A 15,635-nucleotide genomic window follows, 5' to 3' on the forward strand; every position below is an offset into this window, starting at 1 on the left:
ATCCAACGGATAAGTCGAATGTTTCCATAGGCATAGGCAGTTTCCATAGCAGCTATTATGTGCCACGAGGACAACACCAATTGGGTTGGCATTTTCCCACTGTCCTTTTGGGGCTGAGAAATTCGTTCCAAAAGGACTTAGGCGCCAGATGTGCTGAACACCTTTTTGGAATCCCTCTGCGACTTTCTGAGAATTGTTCGTCAAGGATAACACCGATAGCGATCCAAAGTTGTTTATCGACCAATTTCGTCAACAGCACCAGAATTAGTTGGAAGCCACTCAATCCACCACCAGCACGGATTCGACGAACGTACCTACCAAAAATTCCACGTGGCAACGTCATTGAGGGGGGGTTATGTAGGAATCCACTACCAACTGCATGGCATTATAGAAATGCGTAGCCAACTTCCCTTCATTGATGCGACCCACCAGTCAGTTAATCATCAACGCTTGGCGCGAGCGAACGTGCTGATAACGAATACTACATTTTGATTTCCTTGTTATTCTTTAAATATGAATAAAGTTTTTATATGTACAGTGTGGATTCCTTCCTTTAGTTCTATCGATTAAGTCAACCTCCACCACACATCCTACAAGCTCGAGCGCGTCACGCCTGCCATCTCTCGCATCGATCGTAGAGCATTCAACCAGTTCCGCTCTTCGATTCGCTTCCACGATTCCGCAGTCAGCCAAATTTTTTGACGCCCCTTCGGGACATGGCCGACGACCAGTGTAGCACGGCAAAAGACCATTTTTAATGGCGGCCCAATGGTCATCGATATTCTTAGACGGGTTACGCAGTATATCTGCCGTTCGTCTAGCAAGATAACTCCTCCGTTGACGAGCAAGAGCTTAATCATACAAGCGACCGATGTTGAACTCAGGGGGTTTCTGCTCGCCAACCCTGCGGTAAGTGACGGACGCAACACGCAGGCGAACGTAAGTTATCATCAGATGGTGATCCTTTTCGAGGCCGATGTCAGCGCCTCTCTTGTTACGCACATTCAACAGACAACTGCTAAATCTGACCAATCTAATTGCTCGTACCGCGTCGGTACTGATGACAAAGCGGTGGAATCTGCAGAAATCCACGAACCTCCCACTCTCATCGATGTTGTCGCCAAGAGCTTGCTTCCCCTTCAATTTTGCGAGCAAGTTGTTGTCTGACCCCTCCCTGCCATTCCGATCACCTATGAAGATTACAATGTCACCTCATAGAAATCATCCTTCTCCACTATACCTTTGAGTCAGTCTCCCCCTCGGACACCACCATGTCGTGGTAGGGGAGCCTGTAGTAGTTTACTACTTCACTAAGGGTGTCCAAAATATGAATATGGAAACGATGGATATAAACTCCCCAAGTGGTAAGAAGTCACAGACTTCGAATCCACCCGCGACCATGAGCAATCATCACCACATTCATACTCGCCTATAGATCAATCTGTAGAAGGCATACTTTCCGACTCAGTGGAAAGTTTACATTTAGTGCCTACGGCAAAGTTAGCCAGAAAGGAAAGTACGGAAACTCTCAAATTGGGAGAAACTGGAAATCCGACTAGGGCCGACCCGTCCATGGTACTACAGCCCAAATCTACCCGCAAGTGGAAGAGGAAGGCCCGGCAGAAGAGAACTTCGGCCACTAAGGAGGGGAGACTACAGGCTGAATCCTGCCTGTCAGAACCTTCTCCTTCATCTTTACCGGGAAGAGCGGAAGAACGGGAAGCTGGTGACGTGGACGCTACTGGTTTAACGTCAGTATGTGGTAATGGATCCAAGCGGTCCGGACACAGTGAACCTGGAAAGGCCCTAAGCCGACGCAGAAGAGAGCACTGCGAAGGAAGATGAAGCACCTTGGGAATGAGGACATGGACGTGGCTGTACCACTAGGCGCGGTAACGCCCAGAGAAATCGGACGCAAGGAAGCGGAATCTCCGGCGGAAGGTGGGGATAAACTGGAAACTCCGGTAAGATCCACACTGGACGCACTAGACTCTTCTGTCAGCGGTAATGCGCGCAAGAAGCGTAAGACCAACACATCTGCTGTGGCCAACGCTTTATTGTGCTCCGCACCAGGGCTTATATCCACGCGTCTCGCGGGGATTAGGACCGGTGTGCCGGGAGGTGACCAAATCAGCGAGAGAGATCTCAATGAAGCTGGTCCCTCCCACAGGAATACGAACACAAAGGCGGGAAGGGAGAGGACGTATGCGCAAGCTGCAGCCTCTGCTCTGACTGCTGCCGTGGGAGTTTCCTCCAAGGATGGCAAAATGTCAGAGGGACAATTTATCATCCTCCGGGAATGCCTGTGGAAAAAATGTTGGAGCTTGGAACGAAGCCACGATTTAACGATCAAGGTTTTCGTGATGGGCTTCTCCATTTGGAGTGCGCTGAGGAGGCTGCCTTAAAGTGGCTCCAGCAGGTAATCCCACCTTTGAGTTCTGGCGGTCGGCTCAAGTTCACTATTGTGAACACTGAGCTACGCAGGACAGAACATGTCGGATGTTGGCTACCGGGCCCTCGAAGGAAGGCAGAGGACATCATCCGCATGCTGGGTGAACAGAACCCGGGCATGGACTTTGCACACTGGAGGGTAAAGTTCATGCATGCCAGGAAGGACCAATCTACAAACGTGGAGGGCTTCAACTTGGTATTCGAACTGGACCAACGGAGTCTGAATGTGCTCAGGGGAAGTCACCATATGGTGCTTCACTTTTTCCTATATAGACTGAAATTCAGTCATATCAGGAGACTGTAGGGCATCATCTCCATTTTGAGAGCGAAGAACAATGATGGTCTTCGACTCACACAACATAGAGCAAATTGCAGCATCTTCGGTGCGCTCTACCACAATGGAGACGTGCGCGGAGGATAATGCATACAGGGGCGGAACCCCCGTATGGGGGCTCGCACTGGGGAAGGGACTAGAGAGTGAATCCTACCTGCTAGTAACTTCTCCTACACCTTCCAAGGAACAGGCGGAAGGAAGGGAAGCCAGAGACGTGAACGGAACTGACTTGATGCCAGTTCGAGCGATTGAATCTATGCAACCCGGACATCGCAAACCAATTAAGGTGCTAAGTGGAAAACAGACGAATGCTCTACGGGATGAGATGAGATCTTTCGTGGATGAGAACATGGAATTGCGGTACTTCCAAGTACGGCTTTTCTCAGAGAAATCAATCACAAGGGGATCGAGTCTCTGGCGGTATGGTGTGGGGGAAACCCCGTCATACGCGGACTGCGGCATACGCTTCTAACTGTTTTCCATAAGACAATAGACTAAGTTTATGTCGAAAAACATAAAGATTGGTCAAATCAACCTGCAGCATGCCAAAGCTCCCTCCTACCTGTTGGCAGCGAGAATGATAAAGCTACAGGATTTCCCCTATATCTTTCTGGTGCAAGAACCGTGGGTTCGATTTAACAGAATCTGTGGCATTGGATCAGTAAAGGGGGCTAGGATCTTCTACGACGAAAGATCCATACGACCGAGAGCTTGCGTCCTGATTTCAAGACGGTTAGAGGCAACTATGCTGAGACAATATTGTTCCCAGGACTTAGCTACGGTCATCATACAATACCAGATAAATGGCGAGAGGAAAAACATCATAGTTGCCTCCGCTTATTTACCCTATGATTCTTTGTATCTTCCACCGACGCAAGAACTTAGGGACCTGGTGGCGTATGCAGAATCAAGTGGTCTCGAACTCTTAATAGGTTGCGATGCGAATGCTCAACATATTTGTTGGGGCAGTAGCAAATGCAATCCAAGAGGAGAGAAGCTATTTGATTTCATCACTTCAGCTGGTCTTATGACTGCAAACGTAGGGTGCGCCCCTACGTTCGTGGGACCGAGAAGAAGCGAAGTAATTGACCTAACAATCGGTAAACCAAAATTGTTAGAGTTGATTACAGACTGGCGAGTGCTAGACGAGGTCTCACTGTCAGATCACCGATATCTAGAATTCAATCTGACTATTGCGGGCGAACAGTCTGCAGTACAAAGACGGAACCCTAGGAAAACGGATTGGGCAAAGTTCAATGATCTTCTTGTCAATAAAGTAGGCGACTAAGGACTCCTTTGGTGCTGGAAGATGAAGTGAAAACTCTGAACTGCACACTTTCAGAGTGCTATGAAGAGGCTTGTCCTATTTCCCGAGGCCAAAGCGGTAAAACAGTTCCTTGGTGGAACCGAGAACTGCAAAAATTCAGGAAATCAACCAGGCGACTTCTAAATCGTGCTTGCAAAAGTAACAAGAACGAAGACTGGTTAAATTTCAGGAACTCACAACGTGAATATAAGAGGCTCGTGAGGTGCTCGAAACGAGACTCCTTTAGAGCGTACTGTGAGGAACTGGAAGGCGAAAGGGAGACTTCAAGGCTGTGCAGAGTCCTCAAAAAGGATGAGTCGGCCAAGTTGGATTCTCTTAGAAAACCCGACGGTACTTTCACGAGCTCCAGACTGGACTCAGTACAGACCCTCTTGGAAGTACAACACCCGGGAGAACGGGTGAGAGAAGTGGTAGGGGGAGAGTTGACGGTTCTTGCAACCCCTTCAACACGCAAGTGTTGCAAGGGGAACTGGAACACTGCGAAAGCGGTTGTTACCCATGAAAAGATGAGAGCTGCCATACTGTCCTTTGAACATTTCAAAGCATGTGGCATGGATGGCATCTATCCGGCAATGCTAAAGGAGGGTATGGAGCATTTAGAGCAACCTCTAAGAATTATTTTTCGAGGATGTCTTGCTCTGGGCTACTTGCCTTCTTCTTGGTAACAGGTTAAGGTAGTTTTCATACCGGAACCTGGGAAAGATGACTATTCTAATCCAAAGAACTTCAGACAAATCAGCTTGACTTCATTCTTGCTGAAAGGTTTGGAGAGACTGGTGGAGCGTCACATTCGTGGAAACGTACTTAGGTCACACCCACTTAGTGAAAACCAACATGCTTACCAACGTGGAAAGTCCTGTGAGTCTGCTCTTCATTCTTTGGTCACAAAGATAGAGGATGCAACTTTGAATGGTGAGTACGCGATGGGGGTGTTCATGGACATTGAAGGGGCTTTTGACTGTGCGCCTTTTCAAAAACTTTGTGATGCCGCCAGAGTGCATGGTGTTGATGATGCTTTAATTAAGTGGATCCATGCTATGCTAACGCAAAGATTGTTGTGCGCTGAGGTAGGGGTCGATCGCTACCTGACTACGGAAGCGACGAAGGGCTGCCCCCAAGGAGGTGTGCTTTCGTCGCTTCTGTGGAGTATGCTGCTCGACTCACTGCTATGCGAACTGCAAAATTTGCCAATACACACTCAAGCTTATGCTGATGACGTGGCTGTACTTGCTGTTGATCGGGATCTTGGAACGGTGTGTAGGAATATACAGCGTGCTGTTGATTTGATAGGCAGCTGGTGCCTTAGACATGGTTTGTCAGTTAATCCAAATAAAACCACAATGGTTTTATTCACAAAAAGGAGAAAACTGGATGGACTTTGTCTCCCTGAGATGAGGGATACGATCTTCAACTCTCCGAAGAAGTGAAATATCTGGGGGTCACTCTAAATAAAAAACTTCTTTGGAACAAACATGTAGAGGTAAAGATGAAACGAGCTCTCACAGCTTATGGGCTGTGCAGACGGACCTTTGCCTCGACATGGGGACTAAGGCTCATGTGGTAATGTGGATATACGTTGCCATCATTAGGCCGATGTTCGTATATGCATCCGTAGTGTGGTGGGTTAAGGTGAGACAAAAAGGTTTTCACCGTAAACTAGCCGCACTGCAAAGAACTGTTTGTCTGGGTATCACTGGTGCCATGAGCACGACATCCGGCGCAGCTCTGAATGTACTACTCAATTTGCAGCCCCTGGATATATTTATTTAAAGCACTGCAATGAGAGCAGCTCATAGGCTAATTCGATTAGATCTATGGGAAAACAACGGATGTGGGGGACACGGAGCATTGGAAGAGTTACTGGGAGGACTGAATCCAGTTCTTACAATGCCTTCCGATTCTCGTGTCCCCATACATCTGTTTAGTAGAAGATATGTAGTTACCCTGAAGCGTAGAGAGGACTGGGAAGACCCAGAGGAATGCGTGGCGGGATGTACGGAAGTCTTCTACACCGATGGCTCAAAAACAGAAGAGGGTTCTGGAGCCGGAGTCTACCTCTCGAATAAAAACGAGAAGTGGCTTTTCCTTTGGGACAATACGCAACGGTTTTTCAAGCCGAAATTTATGCGATCCTAAGGGTGGCAAACTGGGTGATTGACGAGCGGTTGAAGGCCAGGCGCATCGCAATCTGCAGTGACAGTCAAGCTGCACTGAGGGCATTGAGCAGTCCTTTGATCACCTCGAAAATCGTTCAGGAATGCAGAAACCGTTTGAACTCTATGTCTAGATTCAATACGATGGAACTACTCTAGGTACCTGGTCACTGTGGCATAGAGGAAAATGAAATCTCGGACGCTTTAGCGAAAGAGGGGTCAATCTCCCCTATGCCGGGACCGGAGCCAGCAATTGGGGTATCAGTAGCATTGGCTAAATCTGTTTTCAAAAACTGGGAAGAAGGTTCCCATAGTGACAGGTGGCAGAGCCTAAATGCTGTTCGACACACAAACTTTTCCAGCTAGAACCGAACATACGTACCGCAAAGTTAATCCTGTCGAAAAGCAGGAGGACCTGCAGGTGTATTGTGGGCATTCTGACAGGCCATAATTCACTAGCTGGGCATATGTCGCCGATGTGCGATGGGGTGTCACACCCCTCCGGCGCAAAATTTTTTTTCGAAATAGCTACAGAAATGGGTTAACGGCTAATCCTAAGCAAGCCTGGTTTTTTCATATAAGTTGAAAGTAAGTCGGATCCCTCGAGAATCTATTGTATTTAACCCCTCGCGCACGTAGTTCTGAAAAAGGCCTGTTTTCTTTTTAAGTATCTCAAAATATAAACAATAGAAAAAATAAGAAATATAAAAATATGGCTTTTTCCTCGCTAAAACACTAACTGTTTTTTTTCGTTTGTTTTTCAATATTATTTTTATTTTTTGAGATATTTTAAAACAATGTTTTTTTTGGAAAGCTAATTGGCCAACTGACCCTCTAAAATGTTGCGGGTAATTTATTCTATCAGTGAAGGATATACCATAAGTACTTCTTAATATGGGAATTTTGCGACTTTCAGCCTTATGACAATATTTGTCCTGCATTTGTGACTCGTTGCTGGATATCTATGCAAAAATTCAGCCGTGCAAGATGTCAGTTTTTTTGGCGAACATTTGACAGGTTTAGCAACCTGCTCACGTTTTTATCTTCCAGTAGGCCTTCTGACTGTAAGGCTGTTACTTCTCGGGCAACAATTCAAGCCTTCCCGGGTAAAATTTTTCGTGCAACGAGTCATGTAAATTTTCATGTATAATAGCTAACTCTTACACCAAGTAAATCATATTGTAATATAAGGGTCGTTCAATAGGGCTTTAGTTCCAGTTTATAAGAAATAATTTCTTTACTTATGCTTGCCGGTATTTACATTTTTGCTGATAATCTCTTCGTCCATTACGGCATGTTCGAACTCAAACCTGCATAGCACATGCATGAACCGGATATTAGATTGAGCGCAACGGTTTGTGTACCTAATAGTATATGATTTGAAACATAGCTTTTCGCCATGTTTATTGTTGTTTGAAATAAATATATGAAAGATTAGGTTTTCGTACCTTAATAATGATGCAGGACGCATCTTAGAGCGATTATGATTAATTCGTTATTTCCATGAACAATTCCTGTTCCTACTTCTAATCAACCGAGATTTTTCTTATGGCACCATTGACTTCAACCCAATCTTATATAGGGATCTAACCACTAAACATCCCGGAACGTATAAAGAAAACACCTGTTAACAAAGATACTTCAGGAAAGCTCAGTCTGTTAGCTTTATTATTGCGTTCTTCAATCCTAGAAACTTCTTCCTTTCGTAAGTGGGTTATTGTTCAGCTCTAGATTACTTCCGGTATATCGGGCAGATTTTTATTTCGGAAGTGGGGATGGGAGTGTGAAAAAATTATCGTATTTTAAAAACCGCCCTGTTGGTCCTTTGCTTCCAAGGGTGGAGTAGTATTGGAAGGAAAGCATAAGGCACATTCATGTTTGTTGGATTAATTTGCATTTCACATTTTAATTGACGATCGTACTAATTGGCAAACGATGATTTGGATCCGTTGTTTGTCTTTTTTTTCAAATTTCTTTATTCTTAAGATTTCTCATTTTCAACAATTTTCCTAACTCTCTCTCTTCACAGTCTATCAACCTAGTACCCGGCGGTGTTTATGGCGCGGTCAGTCAGAAAGGATAGTACAGAGAGGAACTCTGTGACACTGTTGCCTAACTCTTCCTAAAAACGGGAGAGGAAGACTCGGCAGAAAGAAACTTCAGCTGCACAGGAGAAACGACCTTCTCCTCCGCCTCTACCAGGAAAAGCGAAAGAAAGGGAAGCTAATGATGTGGCTGTGAGGCCTCCCATTTTCAGGCTGCATGGCTGGAAGGCATTGCGAACGAAGGCGACGTCTCTTGAGTATGAGGACAAAGGTGTTGCTACAACACAAGGTGTGGCGATACCCAGAGAAATCGGACGGAAGAAAGTGGAACTGTGAAGACAAGCTGGCGACTCCAGTGAGAACCACGCTGTATACAGCAGACTTTTCATTTAGCGGCGGTTTTCATTTAATATGAGACTACTTATGTCTACAAACATAAAGGTCAGTCAAACTTGCAGCATGCCAAAGCCTCTTCTTATCTACTGGGTGTGCCCTTATGTTCGTGGGGCTACGAAGAAGTAATATAATTGACCTAACAATCTGCACTTCAAAGTTGTTAGACTTGATTAGAGACTGGCGAGTGCTCGAAAATCAACTAGTTGACTCTTAAATCATGCTTGCAAAAGCAATTAAAAAGAAAACTGGTTGCACTTCCGGAACTCACAGCGTAACTACAAGAGGCTCGTAAATCGTTCGGAATGAGACTCCCTTAGCGCATATGTGGGGAACTGAAAGGAGAAAGGGAGACTTCCAGGATATGCAGAGTCCTTAATAAGGATGAATCGGCCAAATTGGACTCTCTTAGAAAACCGAAAACTAATAAAAATGAAAACTGGTTGAACTTCCGGAACTCGCAGCGTAACTACAAGAGGCTCGTAAATCGTTCGAAATGAGATTGCTTTAGAGCATACTGTGGGGAATTGAAACGCGAAAGGGAGACTTCCAGGATGTGCAGAGTCCTTAATAAGGATGAGTCGGCCAAGTTGGACTCTCTTAGAAAGCCGGATGGTACTTTCACAAACTCCAAAGTTGATTCTAAACAGACCCTCTTGGAAGTAGACCACCCCGCATAAGAGGTCTCAGAAGTGGGAGGGAGTGAATTTGGGGAATCTGCAAACCTTTCAACACGGAGGTGTTGGGACTTTGCGAGAGCGGTTGTTACTAATGAAAAGGCGAAAGTTGTTGGAATCACCTGACATGGATGGCATCTCTCTAGCGATGCTAAAGAAGGGTATAGAGCAACTTCTATGAAATACTTTTCGAGAATGTCTTGCTCCGGGAAACTTACCTTCATACCTAAATCTGGGAAAGATTACTGTTCAAATCCGAAAAACTTCAGACAAATCGGCTTGACATAATTTTCGCTGAAATGTCCCGAAATGCCTGCTCAACCAGAGCGTCACATTCGCGAGAAGGCGCTAAGGTCGCACCCATTATATCAAAATCAACATGTTACCATGGAAAGTCCTGTAAGTTTGCTCTTCACTCTTTGGTTTCAAACATAGCGGACGCAACTCTGAAAAGCTGCACAGAACACTGGAAGAATTATTGGGAGTGTGATGTGTCACCTTATGTGGTTGTTGCCAGTCCACTTGGCAATCCCTGTGATGTGCCACCTTATGTGATTGTTGCCAATCCACTCGGCAATACCTTATTCTTCTTTCTTTCTAGATTAGATTATGGTTAGTCGGAGCAGCTAAATGCCAAAACTCCAGACTAACCAGTTATGGGAGCAGCAATTGCCTGAACTCCACAATGACCTAATCAAGCAGTGTAAATTATGGGAGCAGCGAATTGCTTGGACTCCACAGAATGAAACACGTTAAGCTTGAGTTTGATAGTTCCAACGAACTACGTATTTTTAATTTATATTTCCTTTTTTATACAATTTTTACCTATACTTAGTAGGCCGGTACATATCAATTTACAGTATTTTAGGAAAAATATTACATAGTAGGCAATGATAAGTTTACAGTATTTTTAGAGAAAATAATACATAGTAGGCGATGATAAAGTGAATAAGTTTACAGTATTTTACACCTTACCCCTTTTGAAAAAAATGAATTGTCTTTAGGAACGGTAGACAATTCGTTTTTTCTTTATTGTTTATATTATGTATAGTTAGAAGTTTTTTTTTTTTTTTCTTTTTTTAACAATAATGAGTAATATTTTTAAAGTCTACTTATTGTAATAGTATTGTATTGGTATTGATTAATTAGGTGGTATATTTATATTTATAACAGTATAGGCAATTTCAAAGCAATTTTGTTTATTTTATTTATTTATTTATTCGTCTTAACCTATTTTTGTGAATTTTAGATATTTTATTGTCCTGGTCTTTTATCAGGCAATTTACATTGTCAATTGATATTATGCTATAAGGACCTTCATACAATGGGTCTAGTTTTCGTCTGTTTTCGACGGATAACAAAACTTGATCTCCTATTTTCAATGATAATGGGTTACATTTTGGGTCATTTTGGTTCTTTGTCTTTTTCTTTGCTTTTTCTAGAAGTTGTTTGGCTTTGCTAATGGAATTTTGTAATCTGTATTTTAGTTCATTATTGTACAAATCGTAATTATATATTGGTTCTGGTTTTGTTTTAGAGAGTTCTGAGGGTATATTTACTTTTTTTCCAAACACTAACTCGAATGGTGTGTAACCATGTATGGAATTGGGTGACGTGTTGTAACAGAAAGAGTAGTATTGTACCCAATCATCCCAATCGTCTTTGTTTTCGTTAACGAAACTTCGTAGGTATTCGTTTAGACACTTATGGTTACGTTCTAGAGCTCCTATGGTTTCAGGATGAGCTGGTGTTGCAAATATTTGTTCAATTTTTAGCAATTTACATATCTCTGAGAATACTTGATTTTTGTATTCAGTACCGAGATCTGTTTTTATTTTGTTCATGGGTCCGTAGTTTAATATGAATCCATGGACAATTGCTCTTGCAACAGTGTTCGCTTCTTTGTTTGGAATAGGTATTATTATCACATATTTGCTCAGATCACACTGCATAGTTACAGCGTATTTATTACCTTGGTTGGTTTTGGTAAACGGTCCAACTGTGTCTATGGACATGGTATCGAATACTTTGGTTGGTGTTGTTGTTATCTCTAGTAATTCCCTATTTTGTTTTTGATGTTTATTTTTTGTACATGAACTACAGTTTTTAATATAATTAGCGATTGTTTTTTTCATGTTTTTCCATTTGTATATTTCACGAAGTTTTTTATACATTCTACTCTGTCCAATGTGTCCTGCTGTTGGAGTAGAGTGATTGTTATGCAATATTTCTATTATTTTCGATTTGTCCGTTATTGTAATTAGTGGTTTGTATATTTGGATATCCATATTTTTCAAAGTATGATTCGCTAGCGTTTTAAATGCGGTTGTATTTAATATAGTGAATAATTCACTTTCGGCCGATAGTTTCAGAGTCTTGGTCTGAAACCTATTGTTTAGATATTTTTCCAACTTTGTGAGTTCCTGCACTAATGCGGGTTCAATTGATTGGTTATTATTTGGATTTATATACCGCTTTATTTGGACTTTATTTTTATGTATTACGTTTATCTCTATATCAGTATTTTTATTTTTATATTGCGCAATATTAAATTTCAATTCCGGTAAATGCATTACTTCATTAGGTGATAGAACCTCGAAAACGTGCAGTTGATCAGGCTGCATGTTTTTGTTAGTAATGTGGTTTTCTGAAGTATTGTGAATGAGTTTTGATTGATTTGTGTTTTTGGTCATTGCTCTTGTTTGTATTTGCAAGATATTTTTCAGGTTTGTCAGGTCTGTTATATCTAGTTCTATTCTAGATAATGTATCTGGGCCAATGTTCTCTTTACCTTTAATGTACTGTATGTCAAATTGATATTCTTCTAGATCAAGCCTCATCCGTGTTAGTTTCGATGATGGGTTTTTCATCCCAAATAAGTAAATAAGTGGCCTATGATCTGTTCTTACTATAAAATGTCTTCCATAAACATATGGTTTGAAATACATTATTGCCCAATGAATTGCTGTTAGTTCTTTTTCTATGGTAGATTTATTTTTTTCACCTTTAGTGAATGTTTTGCTAGCGAAAGCTATTGGCAATTCAGTTCCATCTATTGTCTGTGATAGTATTGCTCCACATGCATTTTCGGATGCATCTGTGGATATTGTAAACTGTTGTTTAAAATCAGGGTACTGAAGTATGGGTGGGGACATTAATATTGTTTTAAGGATGTCGAATGCAGTGCTACACAGTGGTGTCCATTCGAATTTCACATTTTTACGCAACAATTGATTTAACGGTAGGGCAATTTCAGCGAAATTTGGGACAAAACGTCTGTAATAATTACAGAATGCGACGAATCGTCTTACTTCGTCTGGGTTTTTTGGTACTGGAAATTGTTTAATGACTTCGAATTTTGAAGGATCAGGTTGTATTCCTTCGGCAGAGATCTGATGTCCGAGATATGTTACTTCTGATTGAAAGAATTTACACTTATCAGGGTTTAACTTTAAATTTTTGGCTCGTAAGCACTGAAATACTGACGTTAGATTTTTTAAGTGATGGTTTTTCGAACATCCAGTGACTATTATGTCGTCAATGTATAAGAAAGCTGTGTCGGGTGATAAAACTGATAATGCTATGGTCATCATTCTCTGAAAGCTATTGGGACTAATATTTAGTCCGAAGGGTAGGCGGGTAAATTGGTAATGTCCCTGGTTTGTAGAAAAAGCTGTGTATTTTCGCGATGATTGTTTTAGAGGTATTTGATGAAATCCAGATAGTAAATCTAAAGTGGAAAAATATTTGGCTCGACCCATTTGGTCAAGAATTTCATCTATTCTGGGAAGTGGGAATTTATCTGCTACCACTTTTTTGTTAAGATTACGAAAATCAACTACCAAACGCCATTTCTTATCTCCTGTTGATGACTTTTTAGGGACTAGTAGTATAGGTGAGTTGAAATGCGATGTTGAGTGCTCAATGATATCGTCGTCCAACATTTGTTTGACTTGACGATTTATTTCTGTTTTGTGGGCTTCAGGTATACGGTAATTTTTTGTGTATACCGCTGAGTTATCACTCAACTGGATATGTTGGCTATAAAAGTTGTTGGTGGTTAATGGCTCATTTTCCATATTAAAAATATCCGCGAATTCTCGGCATAGTGTTTTAAGGTCTTTTATTGCATATTCTGGTACGTGTTCTACGTTCAATGTATTTAACAATTTTTGCATTCTTTGTGTGTTATGCAATTTATCGGTATTGTTGTATACAGAATAATCCGAAAGGTGTTCCCATTGAGGGTTGAGGTTTTTGATTTTTACTGTACTTGAAGTGGTGTTTAGGATTTTAACTAGTGGGTTTTGAGGAGAAATAATTGATCCTGCTAAGAATATTCCGGGTTGTATTTCTTGTCCGGGTATAACTATGTCGTTTAAGAATTGATTGTTTAGTTTGCGTATTACTTCGCATCTGGGCGGGATTAAGATTGTGTTCCGTGTAGGACCATCTAGAATTGGAATTTCATGAAGAATATTATTGATATTAATTCTCAATATCCAGGTGTCATAGTCGATTATTGCCCTATGTTTAGTAAGGAAGTCTAAACCTAGAATTGCATCTGCGTCTAGTGGAAAGTCATTAGCAACTATTTGGAATGTGTGCTCAATTGAAAGAGTACTATCGAATTTTATATGGGTTTTTGTTGCACCAATTGATTCTTTTTGTACCCCAGTAATGCCCTGTATTGTGCATGTGTTATTTGGATAGTATATTTGATTATTGTCAATTTTTCCCCGTTTAAATATAGAAATGTCAGCTCCTGTGTCTATTATAAAGGTACATGTTGTGTTGCACATGTCAACGAAAGCTCGTACAAAGCTTGTGAGTGATGGATTTATAGTATGGAATGTGACCTTTCTTATTGATTTCCCCCCAACCGATTTTGGTTGGTTTCTAGCACCGACTGAGGGGGTTGGGATTCCCCCGAACTCAAATGGTTTATATTTTGTCGGTTGTTACTGTTGTTCCAGAAGGGTCTTCGGTAATTGTTGTTATTATTTCTGAACCTGTTATTTTGGTTGCGGTTATAATTTTGGTTTCTATTTGGAGTATTGTTTCTGTTAAAATTTTCATATGAATTTCTATTTGCGGTATTATTAAAACTTTGATTATTACGTCGGTTTTGGTTATTGAAGTTATTATTGTGATTGTTACCTCTTCTGTTTGTTTTGTAATGATAGACATTTTTGGGAATTGGTTTATCGACTGCAATTGCCTTTGCAATTGTGTCGGATAGATTTGTAAGATTACCGGCACGCAAAATTAATGAGGTTTCGCTGTTCGAAACATTTTCCGCTATTGTTTGCATTGCAAATTTTTCGGCTAATTTCTCTGCAGTTTCGCCCTCTGCGACTTTTTCTGATATAAAGGCTCTTGTCAATTGCCTTGACAAGTCCTCTATTTTATTTGTAAAATCAGTTAATTTGGTATTTCCCTGTTTACAACTTTTAAGTTGTGCCAGAACGGCATCAGACGATATTTTTATAGAGAATTTTACTCTCAGTTTATCGATTAGTTTAGTTATTGTGTTTAATTCCTCGGATACCGTGTATTTGGCTTTGCCGGTTATCCGGGTTTTCACAAATTTAAGTAGAATACTTTTGTGTTCTACTGGTGTGAGTTCGTTCAATAGTGAAACTGACTCAATGAAGGATTCTGTTTCCTCTGGGTTTCCGTCAAAGTATTTGACTAAAGCTGTGGCTGTTTTAATGTCGAAAGCCATGTTCCCTAATTGTTGTTTGTTTAATATTGAAAGTATTTCAGCAGATAGTTGCTGTATTTCCTTGCAAACTCCCTTAATTAGAGTTGCTGTTTTAACGTCTGTTCGTATATTTTGTTCAGTCGACTTTGCGTCTATTAGTGTTTGTTCAATTAATTCGCGTTTTTCACGTATAGTTTTTTCACTGTAAGGACGATTTACACTTTTCCGTAGATTTATTAGTGTAATTTGAAGTTTCTCTTTTAGAGATTCTAATTTGTCCATTTAGAAAAAGCAAAGAATAACATTTTCAGACATCTACTTTTATATTGTTATATTGTCGTGCTTTCAATCATGTGATATAAATACTAACATTATTTAGAACAAACAAAAAAAAATCATTTATTATTTATTACTATTACATTTATTAAACTATCATAATTCTAATTTGGAACAAACATTTTTTTTTTATATTATTTTACTGATTAACTTTATTATTTTTTTTTTGCATTTTTTTTAAATAATTTATTTCTTTTTTAACTTTGGTTATT

The sequence above is a fragment of the Hermetia illucens genome, chromosome 6 (assembly GCF_905115235.1).
Source record: "Hermetia illucens chromosome 6, iHerIll2.2.curated.20191125, whole genome shotgun sequence".
Classification (NCBI taxonomy): Eukaryota; Metazoa; Arthropoda; class Insecta; order Diptera; family Stratiomyidae; genus Hermetia; species Hermetia illucens.